At 36.3% G+C, this 12,477-nt stretch overlaps 1 long non-coding RNA gene across 1 annotated transcript in view; it reads right to left on the reverse strand.

Annotated features, from left to right (window-relative positions):
* Nucleotides 1-347: 347 nt before the first annotated feature.
* Nucleotides 348-12,477, reverse strand: part of LOC132326949 (uncharacterized) — a 29,115-nt gene continuing 16,985 nt past the window's right edge. The window contains exon 3 of the long non-coding RNA XR_009486384.1: nt 348-448. This is a non-coding gene — a long non-coding RNA (uncharacterized LOC132326949). The remainder of the gene's footprint in view (nt 449-12,477) is intronic.

Here is a 12,477-nt window from a genome sequence, read left to right on the forward strand (position 1 = left end):
TCAGTGCTTTTCTGTGGCTATACAGCCTTAATTAAGAAACCCAGGAGGTGAACCAGGAGCTGCTTCAGTCAGTCTTTGTGGCTGGGCAAGGTTGAGCAAATCTGGTTCCTATCAAAGTTAGGATTCAAGGCAGTCGCTGGGATAGTGAGAAGTACCCTCTGGAGCCCTGTAGCACCTGTAGAAGTGCCCAGGAGCCCTGTAGCACCTTGCAGGTCAGGGTACTCATGCACTGTTCACCAAACACATGGAATTTCTATAAGAAAAACTTTAATGTTCTATATTGCAAGTTTTGGGGGGTTGGAGCCTTTATTTATCAGTTTTCACAATCAATAGGGTGCTCAAACCTGCACATTGCAAATGGCCACTAGTTCCCAAAGAAATTAAGAGGTACTGCTTCTCAGGCTAGCAGAGTTTTCCCTCTCAGTTGAAGAATCCTATTCAAGACTATCTGAAAAAGATATGAAAAAATCCTGTCAGATTCAATCCTGCACCCCACCACCAACAAACAAATCACAGCATACTGCTTGCACAGGAGCTTAATTGCTGACAATCTCACAGCCAATTTTGCCACAAGTTGCAAATTTTCACTACAAAAGGATTTTGTAAGGTCTTAGCTCTCAAACTGATGCCATGAAATGAGACTTGCAGCTTTCAAGTAATCTAAATAAGGATTTCAGGGTGTCATAGCTGCAAGCATTACTTGAATGCATGACTTGTCCACACCTTGTGGGCTTATAAACCAAAATGCAGACCAATTATCTACAGACCTGCTTACCCTAGTGCCAATGTCATACACCTGAACACCTTTTTCTGCCTCTTACTAGATAAAACTTTGGTCTGAATTCTTAATAGCACCTTAATCCAGCCCTAAAATACGGAATTCCTTACTGTTCAGATTAAGCCTGCCAAGTCCAGTGTCTAGAAGGAGCCAGCACATTCCACTCAAGTCTGCTACAAGATAGGATTTTGTCCCAAGTAAAGAAGATAAATTATTCCATACCTAGTCTTTTTTTGGAGTTTCCACAGTATTCACCTACTGAATTATACATTTAAGTCATGCTAGCCCACATTTTTTTTAAAGTTACAATTTTTTAATTTGCTATCTTTCTTCTATTATATTTACAAGGGCCATTTAATGCTTTTGGTAGTGTAGAACTTTTGAACTACCTTTATTAACAGCATAGCTATAACTTGTAGGCAAAACTTGAGCTCTGTCCAACCCCAGGCTTTCTCTGCTTGTGAAGGAATATTATTAGTCAAAAGACAAATTTGCAAGCATTTCACTTCTGAAAAAAACCAAAAATTTCAGGTTATGGCATCAATATAAAGCCCCTTCTCTTTCATGTAAAAATCTGGTTTTACACCTGTCATACAGGTGTAAATGTAGTCTGACTCTGTCTTCCACCATGATATATTGCCAGTTTCTGAGCACAGCAAAAGTGGTTCTATATTTAAAAGATTCTATGCAAATTCCATCTGCTAATGGCACTCATTTTTATGTTCAAAAGTGGTGTACTGCTTTATGTAGATGCTTAATTTCTATTTGTAGTTACTTAATGTATATTTAGACATTGTATGGCACTTGTCTGAATTTTAGATAGTCTGTGTACCTGTAAAGGTTCTTAAGAAGAATAAGGTATGGCCAACTACTCACAGAAAGTGTTACTTCATGTTAATCAGCACATTATGAAAACACATAAGTCGTTGCTTAAAATCCTAGCCTGCCTGTATTTAGTCCTTATAGATAACATCTCCTCAAACAGAATTAGAATTATGGCTTTCTTATTACACATTTCTACAAGCAAATGGGTGCTCTGAAAGCAGGTTAAGGGAAACATGCCTTCCAGTGTTTGGGATAAGACTTTTGCTCATAACCTGTGTGCATGTAAACACTTTAAGCCAGGCACAGACCATGCTGCACATGAAAAGGTAACTTTTTCCATGGTCACTGAAAACTGAACACACTGTGTGATAAGTTCAGCAGAACAACTCTCCAAAGAGTCCCAGAGTGGCAGCAACAGAAGACAAGATCTGTGAATCCAACATGCTAAACTCCAACAGAACACTAACACAATATTTAAGGGCACCTCTTCTCACTGTTCACTGTAGAAATGGAATCATCCCTCTCATACCCTTAGTCTGACACCTAAAGTGTTTCAAACTCATAAAAGGGTTGAATCCCTAGTTCAGTAACCCAGATCATCTTGATTCAGCTTAGATGTTCCTTGTGTGGAGCATTTTCAATGAAACTCTTACCCTGCCCAGATGTTGCCAAATCACATCTTTCACCCTTGCAGACCTAGTTCAGTACCAGTCCTATGCTTTATTTCTAAAAAGATTGGGCCAGGTGGAAAAGTCCGGCTGTCCTTTCGTTCATAGAAAAAGAGGATAGAGGAAAAGTTGTCACTACTACATTCCACAATAAACACCTCACTTCTTGGCTTCCAGTTGTCTGTAGTAAGATTTTACAACACCTTGAATAGTCAATGACCTCTCAGAGAACTTTTGTTACTCTGTAAACACTGAAACAGAAAAGCTATTATAGTCATTCCAAGTTCATGCTTATGTTAAATGTCCTCACACCCTTCTGAAGCACAATGTTTTCTCCAAAACTGTGTTCAGAGCAGGGAAGAGTATTTGGAAATCCAGTATGAACATCTGATACCTTATAATCTATATTTTCTCTAAACTAACAATCAACACCTTAAACACATGGCAATTCAAAGTCAAAATTTGATAGATATTTGGAATACTGATAAATCCTTTTCCTCAGAGATATGGAATCCACTAGTGCAAAATAACAGCTTTGACACCTTGTAGAACACACACCTTTTTCATCCTGCCTAAAAGGAAATAGGTAGAGCAAACTGAACAAATACTAGAAGCTTAGAAAACTAAAAGAAAATTCAGAAAAAAAAAAAAAAATCAAGTTCCTAAGCTGATTGATTGTACTTTATTTTCAGGAGCCCAAATTGAAACCAACCAAGCAGTTTTGATTTTTGGGAAGCCCCAAACTCCCTTTCCAAAGACTAGCCTTGTAGGACAAGGCATATGGGGACTTCTTTGTCCATTCAAATTCCTTTGAAAAGTATCGGCCAAAGTTGGTTTGAGTTTTCTTAGCTCTTCAGTTAAACTGACAAGTTGTCAGTTACTCTTCTGAAGGAATACATTGTAGGATGATTTGAGATTGACTTTTCCTGAAGGCCAAATCAGGTCCAGCAATGATTTGTATAAAGCAGTTAATGTAGAGCTTGTATAACTAGTGTATAACTATTAACTTGTGTAACATGTAGAACAGTTACATCATCCTATTTTGCATCCGCCTTTTTGTATTCCTTGCAGTTAAAGAAAGTGTTATGAAAAGACCATCAAATAGGTACAGGACAAGTAATAATAAAAGGTTTTATGGCCATGATTCTGGGAAGAGTGTGTTCCTCACAAAGAAGTTATGCAACTCATTCTTAGAAGTGACAATAAAATCTTTATTCCTCTCCTTTCTCACCCTTTCCCATCAACACACAGAGGCACAAATTTTTATGCTATCTGTTGGAGAAACATACTTTCTGACATTTTTAGATTTGGAGCCTGTTTGTCATTCACCTAGTTTATTCACAATTCTGTATCTGTGTGAGGCTTTTGACAGCTTCATATACATATATAAATATATGAAAAATTACTTCTTTATCCTACCCTTTTTTTAGGTATCAGAAAAAACAGTTTTAAAATATTTTAGGTCAGGTCTGGAAAGATTTTCCAGGTCTGGACAGCTAAATCATGCTGTTCTAAACATAATGTCTTGTAAAAGAGCATAACTGGAAACTTGTGGATTATTATTTTAAACTACTAGGATTCCAGTCTCTCCCAAAACTTTTAAAGCATTTGCTATAAACCTCCCAGCTAGACAGTCATCAGTCATATAATCAAAACAAGCATTTTTAGAGATAATATTTTTAATCTATTTCAAAGCCTTGCATTTCACAAGAGAGAGCACAGGATGATCTATTAAGGCAGAACATAAACAGCCAAACAGTGCTGCAGAATTTGTAGGGATGTCTTGGGTCAGAGCAAGCAAGCAGATTTCCAACTGTCACATACTATCTTCCTCTGTAATAATGATCCATGGTTTCTCTCTTTCACAAAGAACTTCAGATTTACAGGCTAAGTGCTTTTTTCTTTCGCTTCCCACCAAGCCTGCCCCAAGAGGAAATAAAAGTCACAAAATTAAAAGGGGTTTTCTTGATCAGAAAAAATAACAAAACCAAAACTGACAAGATACTGTCAGACATTTCCATGGAGCTTATTACAATAGCAGGTACAACTTAACAAAATCCAAAAGAGGATTAGATAGTGAGGGATAGTGTTTCTTATGTATATCAATTAAAGATACTCCAAGGCATTTGACTGAAAGATCCAGGCAAAAACCTAAACTTTTGGGTCAAACCACTTCCTGTGCACATAAAGTTAGGATGGCATTTAATGTGTGGGGGAAAAAATCTACTGCAGCTGCTTGTTGGAGTTTTTGGAATTGTGTTCTTCAGTCTATGCTACCTGTCACTGGCTATTAGCAAAGTCTGGCTTTGTTTGGGTTTGATCCAACATGGGCTTGATCCACCATGTTAATTCCAGTATATACATTCTGTTGTTTATTACATTTATAAAGTACTATAGTTTCACAAACTAAAAATACATAAGTGCTACCTAGTGCTACAAATTAACAAAGCTGGAAAAAGCTGAAACAAGATTCCTTAGTAATACTGTTAGATTATATGTGGTACTGGTGAATTCCTCTGAGGTAGCTCATAAATTTGAGACAAAGACTTTGCCTCCTATAAAGTCTGAAAGGCGTAGGTGCCGCCTTCTGTAAATATTAATAATGGCTGCAGAGTGAGTGCCACAAGCAAAGGGCACTCAGTCACACAGAGCCAGCCCAACAAAACCCTCCCTACAGCAGAGACCATTGCTTGTTCCCAAAGCTACATATACGATTGTAAATGTAAAGAATATTTCTGTACATTCCACAACAACAGGTGGATTAAAGACTGAAGTTACTCCTACATTGCTATTTTTGCATTTTGATTTAATTTTTTTTTGCAGCGTTTGGGAAAGATTTGGTGTGCTTTAGAGCACTTGCAGTGACTGCCCCAACCCAAAGTACATGACCATCTTCTCTAACCACATTCTAAAAAATACTCTTCAAACATAAACTGTTTCAACAGAGAATCATTTAATCTCTTTCAAAAGTAAAAAATAAATAAAGAAATAAATACATAATGGAACTTTTCAATAATTGTAAAAGACAGCACCCAAAATTCTGCTAGCAATCTGACACTCCAAGCAGGTGCCCAGCAGAGATCCCTTGTGCCTTGCTTCCCTGGATAATGAGGACACAGGCTCAGCAATGGAACACAAATCAGCCAGGAACCACCCAGGATCCTTTCCACTTTTTTTGCTGCTCTGTCACTTTAAAATATCTCACAAGCATCCACTGTCTCGAAAGGCAGCTTGAAAGAGGCAGAAACTGCCGTGTGTGTGCACTCTCCTTTTGAATCCAGAGCAGATCAATGACTGTTTATTTATCCTGAGCAAAGCAAGTGATGGTTTTTTCAAATTCTAGCAGACAAATCTCCCATTGCTGAACCTGGCAGGGCAGGTCACACAGAGCTGGGAGTGGGCACAGGACTGGAGCACGTTAGAAACCGGCTGCCTTGGTCACCAAGGGAGTACAATTACTTAATGACAGCAATTTACCCGTTTTACAGCGTGCAGTGCCAAGGAAATATCGCTTGTGACAGTGGAAACAAATCAAGCCTGAACTGGTAATTCAGCACAGAAAACCTGAGCTACTTCTGCTAACACTGAAAATCATGGAATTTATTTCAGTGCTTGAATAAAGTTGTAGATACCCAGTCCTAAATAGATTTGCTGGAAAGCCTGGGACACCAGTACTTTCAAATAACCAGAAGTTATGGATTATTGTTATATTGCTTCTAGCAGTTATTAACTTGATGCTAGATTTTTTCTAATGATTATTCTGTGGGCTACTTGTCTTCCAACTGTGAGTTATCTATTTGTTCTGTTTTCCTAAGCAACAGCTAATTCCCTGCTGAAAGATCATGCAGAAGCAAGGGGCTATCGAACATGGCTGAAGTCTTTCAGTGCAAAAGGAGAGGACATTAAGAAAGAAAAGGTTTATTGAAACCACTCAAGGCTAGATTAATACCTTCACCATTCCACATTAAATAAATGCCTTTCAATTTTGTATAAACATCTGTTGTAATAGGAGTTCAGAAACAGGAAAAAATATTACTCTTTTATATTTAAAGTCACTTAAGAAGAAGAGACAGGAAGGGATTTGGTTTAACAGGTAACGAACTCACAACAATCACCAGGAATAACGTCACTGGTGCACAGGAGGGGAAATCCAGCTATATGTATTTTCCCCTGTTTATGTACAGCTTTGATGATTTCTCCAAGTAAAATGAAACAAATGAAAATCAAAATGTGAAAGAATCAGTAATTAAACTAGGGGGTTGATATTTGACTAAAAAATAATTGGCCCAAAATCTAATATTAAAACATTTTTACAGTTGGATAACTTTCAGATCAAAAAACACTAGAAATCTATCACTGCTTTCTGACCTACTTTTCATGGCCATGGCTAATTCGATCTTCTTGCCTTTCATATCTCTGTCTCTGCCAACAGACAGATGAGCAGTGGAAGAACAGAAGAGGCAGGTTGGGTTAAGAGGACAGATCAAGACAAATCATTGCAAGTAAGAGAGTGGAAGTTTTCAGAGACCTACTCCCAAAATAAGCAGACAATTATTCTTATTAGGATGAAGTCAAAAGATGTTATTATCACGAATATAGTATGCCTCATAAATCACTAAAAAGTGTTCATGTAAATGATCTATGCCAGGATAATGTCATGCCTGAAATTATTATACCACTTATATTTCAAATTTAAGTGCTACAAGAAGTTAAACAAGGAAATTGAATAAATAGTAGATCTAATAAAACAAAACAAAAAAAAGTCAGAAATTAGAGGGGAAACTGAGTACTTCAGACATTTGCTACAAGAATTATTGTTATTTTTGTTTAAGAAATATGTCTTTTTTTTAAATATAAACAATTCTAGGATGTGAAACCATCTTATAAACCCAGAAATCATACTTTTTGTTTCAATTCAACTACTTCATTTGGCCTGAACAACATAAAAGAATGCTTTTCAAGCTGATTGAATTTTGCTCTTTCTCCCTAAGAAACTTTTCATGTGTTCCAATTTCTATTCTGAGTCGTCCCACATTAATTTTACTCTGATTTTCTCAGTAAATTAGGTTTCGGTAACAGTACTGTCAATTGACATCTGTACTCCAGATCTTCTGATAGCTTTTCATCCCATGACTACATTAAAATACAAATTTAAAGATATTAATTTCTACAAATGTGTCTGCTAATTGAGAGCTGTTTGAAGAAGGCAGACAATTGCACGTCCCTATTTAAAGCAAGACTGTGTAACTCCAGCAGTTTCCTGTTTTACAGGCAGTGTTTACATGGACTAAACCAGCCTCTGCACGAGCTGCTACGTGCCCAGCCAAACATGGAAGTGATTTAGGAATTAGAAGAAAAAGAGGGGGAGAGGACTGGAGTAATAGCACAACAGCATGTTCTGTGAGATGAGAAAGAGAGAATTAAGACACTGATAGGTTGAAAGCTTGTTTCCACTAGTACCATCCCTGTGACTCTTTCTCCCCCTCAAATTATTCAGTATAGCTCCCAAAATGAAGTAGTCATTATTTGCACACTCCTAATTAAATGTTAATAAACTGGTGGTAAAAGCTGCATGAAAGAGATTGGGTAGGTAAATTTCAGATTTTAGGAAGGTTCAAAGAGAGATATCTGACACCAGTAACAAGTCCTCGATTCTGAGGATCTGCATCTTCTGACCTTGGCTCAACTGTAAAACAGGCCACCATCCACATTGATTCATGTCTACAGTTCCTAAAGGCAACCATCATGTCTTTCCATGCTTTCTTCTAATAAACCCACTGCCATTAGGATGAAGTGCCTTTTTGAGATGAACAGTTCATTCATCATTGAAATCTGTGTCTGGACTGAAAGAGATATAAAAGTGGCAGGAGTGTCGAGTCTCTCAAAGAACATGCAGATGTCTTCCCAGTCCCATGTTGTGTATACACTGATGTAATCCTGTTTTAAAGAATGTGTTGATTTTTTTTCAGCCTTAAAGAGCTAACTGGATTTTGTGGTTTCAGTTATGATCACAGAAACATACAGGGCAAGTTTCAATCAACGGTCCCAAGCTTTACCCTCTTATGCTGTTTTCTAGTAGAGCTGTGTGCTCCTCACCACCACGAAATAACAGCATCTGTATTTTTATTTTTATAATTTCACTGAATTTCATTTTTGTTCTTGCCTTCAAATTTCCCTTCCAGAAAGCCATTAATATTGGAAATGAAAAATGTTTCCAAAAGGCCATTCTCTCATTTGTTATTTTCCTTTTAAAATCCCCTAGAAAAACAAAATCAAAACCAAACAAGTGAACAAAATCACCTCAAAAATGTGAATAAATCAGTAGAAGAAAAAATTACTAATTTCAATGAAATATTTTTATTCCATTTGGAAAACAACATGATGATGATGAATTTTCAGCCAATTCCAGAGGATGAAAAAGGAGGTAAAAATACAGAGGTTGTGCAGCCCCATGGTTAAGGCTGTATGGTCTGCTACACCTTCAGCTAGATTAAATATGCTAGGCTTCACAATTTCACAACCACAAATTTGAAAATAGTAATTCTTCAGAAAATGACAGAGTCGGACATACCATTTTTATGTTTAACCAATAACTTTAAAAGACAGATGCTGTATTCTTCAGTGTTCTGGCCACATAGAGAACAGGAACAGAGAACAGGCAAGTGATTATTTCACTGCAAATTTCAGTTTCAGGGCTGCTAAGGAAGTATATTTCTCTCAAGAGCTGGAGCCATTCTTTGCGCATAACACTGCTATAGATTTTCTCTATAATAGACATTTTGTCAGAAAATATAGTTAAAGTATCTGGAAATACTTTTGGTAACATTAAAATAATTACCAGGAAGTGAACACTTTACTATAAACATTTTAATGCTTTTAAAAACTATTCCTTTATACCATAGAAGATTAATATACCGAAAGAGATAGTAATGTACCAATCATTAAGACAGTGAAACTTCCCAAGGCATCTAGTAAATCTAATGTAATATTTGTGGGCTTTTGCTTTTTTTTTTTTTTAACCTGAACCATGAGGTAAATGTATGTGGGATGTTCATAAAATATGACATAGCCTAATGACTGTAATTTTATCTCTGTTGAGAAACCAGCTCATACTAAAAGGGGGTTAGTTACTGTGAGCACAGTTCTTCACATGTATTTGCAGAATAGCAGCCTTCAACATGGTGCTTTTAGAAAAGCAGGTTCAACTAGGGAAGAATATGAAACACATATAAAAGAAAGTTCACCTTTGAAAAAGTAGTCTTTCCTAGTGTTTTTTTAAACCAAAGAGGATTTTGGTTTTGTTGTTATTCAGAAACAATGATCATTTTATAGTTTTCTGCTTCCATCCTTTTTTTCAAACCTTTGAAGCCTTACTTTTGTAAGAAATAGAAAAAATTACTTCCCTCAGGATAAGAGGAAGAAATTTTTCATGTAAATCTACATAGTTCAAGCTCAGAAATTTATGACATTTAATTTTTTATTTAGTTGTAATATTTTACCTTTTATATGGACTAAAAATATTGTCAGAGTACCTTTTTTAAATAACAGAAATTTTTCATATACTGCGATATTTCATTAATGGTCTTCTAAAAAGTGTTTTGGAACCTATTTTATAGTTTAAAATGATAAATGCTCTTTATAAGAATGTAATGGAATATTTGATAGAAAATTCTATAGATCTCTACTTAAAGGAATTATGAATCTTCAAAGGCCAGCTATAAATATCTTTTCTAATGCCTTTGTGACTAAAAAGAGTTTCCTAGAAATTAGTATAATCTTTGTCTGGATTGTCTTCTTCAAGGAAATCACAATTTGGTAATTTCTACTTTTTAAATGGTTTTCTCTAACTCTCTTGTTTACAGGTACTCTGCAAGGTTCATCCTTTCATAGCAAAGGAGAAAATATAGACCTGTTTGAAAGGAGCAGCTGGCATCATTGCAAAGTGAACTGAAAGTGTGTTAAGACATGGAAGAACATAATTTTTTTATTCCTCAAGTACTCAGACTTTAGATCCCCAGGATACCAGAGTCTCTCTCGTGGCACTTAGCTGGACTTCTCTGAGAATAGGAATCACCCTTCAGGTGAGTATGATATGCACAGTTATTCAACAGCAACCAAATGAGGAAAGATTTCAATGTCTTCCCTTCAGTCTGACTCAAAACTACACAGAAGAGTAGAGCTTTTGCAGCATTTTTTTCCCAGAAGTAGTAACAGACGTTACTACTCAGTTACTAATCAGTCATAATATGACACAAAATTCTTCCTTTTGAAGATCTACTAGCAATAAGTAGTGCTCAAAGGGTGTGTAATAAGCCAGATATCAGCTTCAACAACCTGACCAAAGAATAACATGAAAATAGAGCCAGAAACAAGATAATACATCTCAACACAAAATACAAGCACTGTAAGGGCTGAGTAATTACTGACCACCACATGATGCCAGATACAGAAGGAAACTCAGCAACAAATGGACCATCCACAACCACAGATAAAACTCTGGATATGTAAAAAAAAAAACCAAATAAGTGCAAAATACAGCTTAAGTTTTAAATTCAAGCAATGGGATCTTATAAAAAAATACCAAAACAAACAAAAACAAACAAACAAAAAACCCAAAACAAAACAAACAAAAAAAAAAACCCACACCACTCAGAGTAACTCTTCCTCTTTTTCCTAGATGCCTTTGAGGTATTCAGTGCACTCAGCTCTGTTACAGAAATCTGAGGATTATTTCATGTCAAAAAATGTCTGGAAGGAACTGGAGAGTAGTAATTTTAAAAGAGTGCTAAATACTCACTTTCCAGTGCTCAAGTCAATGCAGCAATAATTCATTCTGTCTGAACTGTTGCAATTATGAATATAATACAATGCTTTATGCCATGATTCCCCAATTAGTTTATTTCAGTATAAATCCACACTACTGCTGAGGGGCTTGAGCTTGTCTTCCCCTTTCCTCTCTCTGGTGCTAGCACTAGCACTCAGGAAAACACATGGCGCAGCAAACAGATCTCACGTCCATGAAAATTACGGTTAGGGGTTTAGTGTTTTTAGTTTTAGGGTTTAGGTTTTTTTTTTTAGTATTTTAAGCAGATCATTGCCATATATAATTCACCTTGGAGTTTGATTAATGTTCAGGTCTGCTCAAGGGAAGGGGCAAGAATAAACAACTAAAACTATGCTGACTGCTGTTAGACTCCCAGGTCATGGGGAAACCCTAAAAATGGGGCATAGAGACTGTTGTCTACTGTAGCCTTGCATAGGAGCAATGACAGTGATTCCTCAGTTAGCTCTCATGGTTTCTTTTTCTGCCTGGCAATCCATGTATTTTTCTGTTATTTAAGGAATACAGCTACCATAATAGTAGTTATTTGAGCATCATTAACTAATGAGAATAATTTCCTATTGTCATCTTTATTAAATCCCTCCTTTTTCTTTATTTTTGAATAGTTATGCTTCTTACAGTACTTCTTTCTCGTAAGTTGAATAGGATGAGTTTATTTCCATAGTGTCTGCTAACATAGGATGTTGGTTTAATAATTATGGATTAAATCCCTGTACAAATTAAATAAAAAGCATCTCTCTTATTGAATTGCCGCTTCAATTAACCCATTGCCTTCAAATGCAGGAACTTTGCTGAAGACCTCCAAGCCTCCATTCCTTTCTGTCTGGGAACCAGCAACCTTACTTGTGCTGTAACTTCCCCAGCTCCATACAGATTTTACAGTTTCTCTGACCTGCTGTGAAGGGAGTTGTATTTTCCACCCCACATACACACACAGATCACCCATAGCTGCCCTTAGACTAATTTAAAGGCACATGGAGAATTTGGCAGAGACTATTGCAGGGCAGTGATGGAGCCACAGTAGTTAGTAAGGGCTTCATGAACAAGCCCATATTACAGGGTCATAACATAAATATATAACTAATTAACTAAATAATGAAGGGGAAACAAAACCAGTTTCTAACGCCTGGGGAGTTTCAGAGCTTTTAGCTGAAATACCAGCTTTAAATAAATATTTCCTTCTGGTTTTGTTAACACAGGTTGCTTTATTTTAATACACATTTATATTAAAATAAATTATAATGTATATTGGTTTTTGTGGCTATAATTTGTAATTTCTGCCTTATGTGTCACTCATTCATTAGGTTCCTAAATAACAGAGAACACACTTAGTCAGTTGGCATTTTCCAGTGTTTTAATTGCCT

Source organism: Haemorhous mexicanus, chromosome 4 (genome assembly GCF_027477595.1).
Source record: "Haemorhous mexicanus isolate bHaeMex1 chromosome 4, bHaeMex1.pri, whole genome shotgun sequence".
Taxonomy (NCBI): domain Eukaryota; kingdom Metazoa; phylum Chordata; class Aves; order Passeriformes; family Fringillidae; genus Haemorhous; species Haemorhous mexicanus.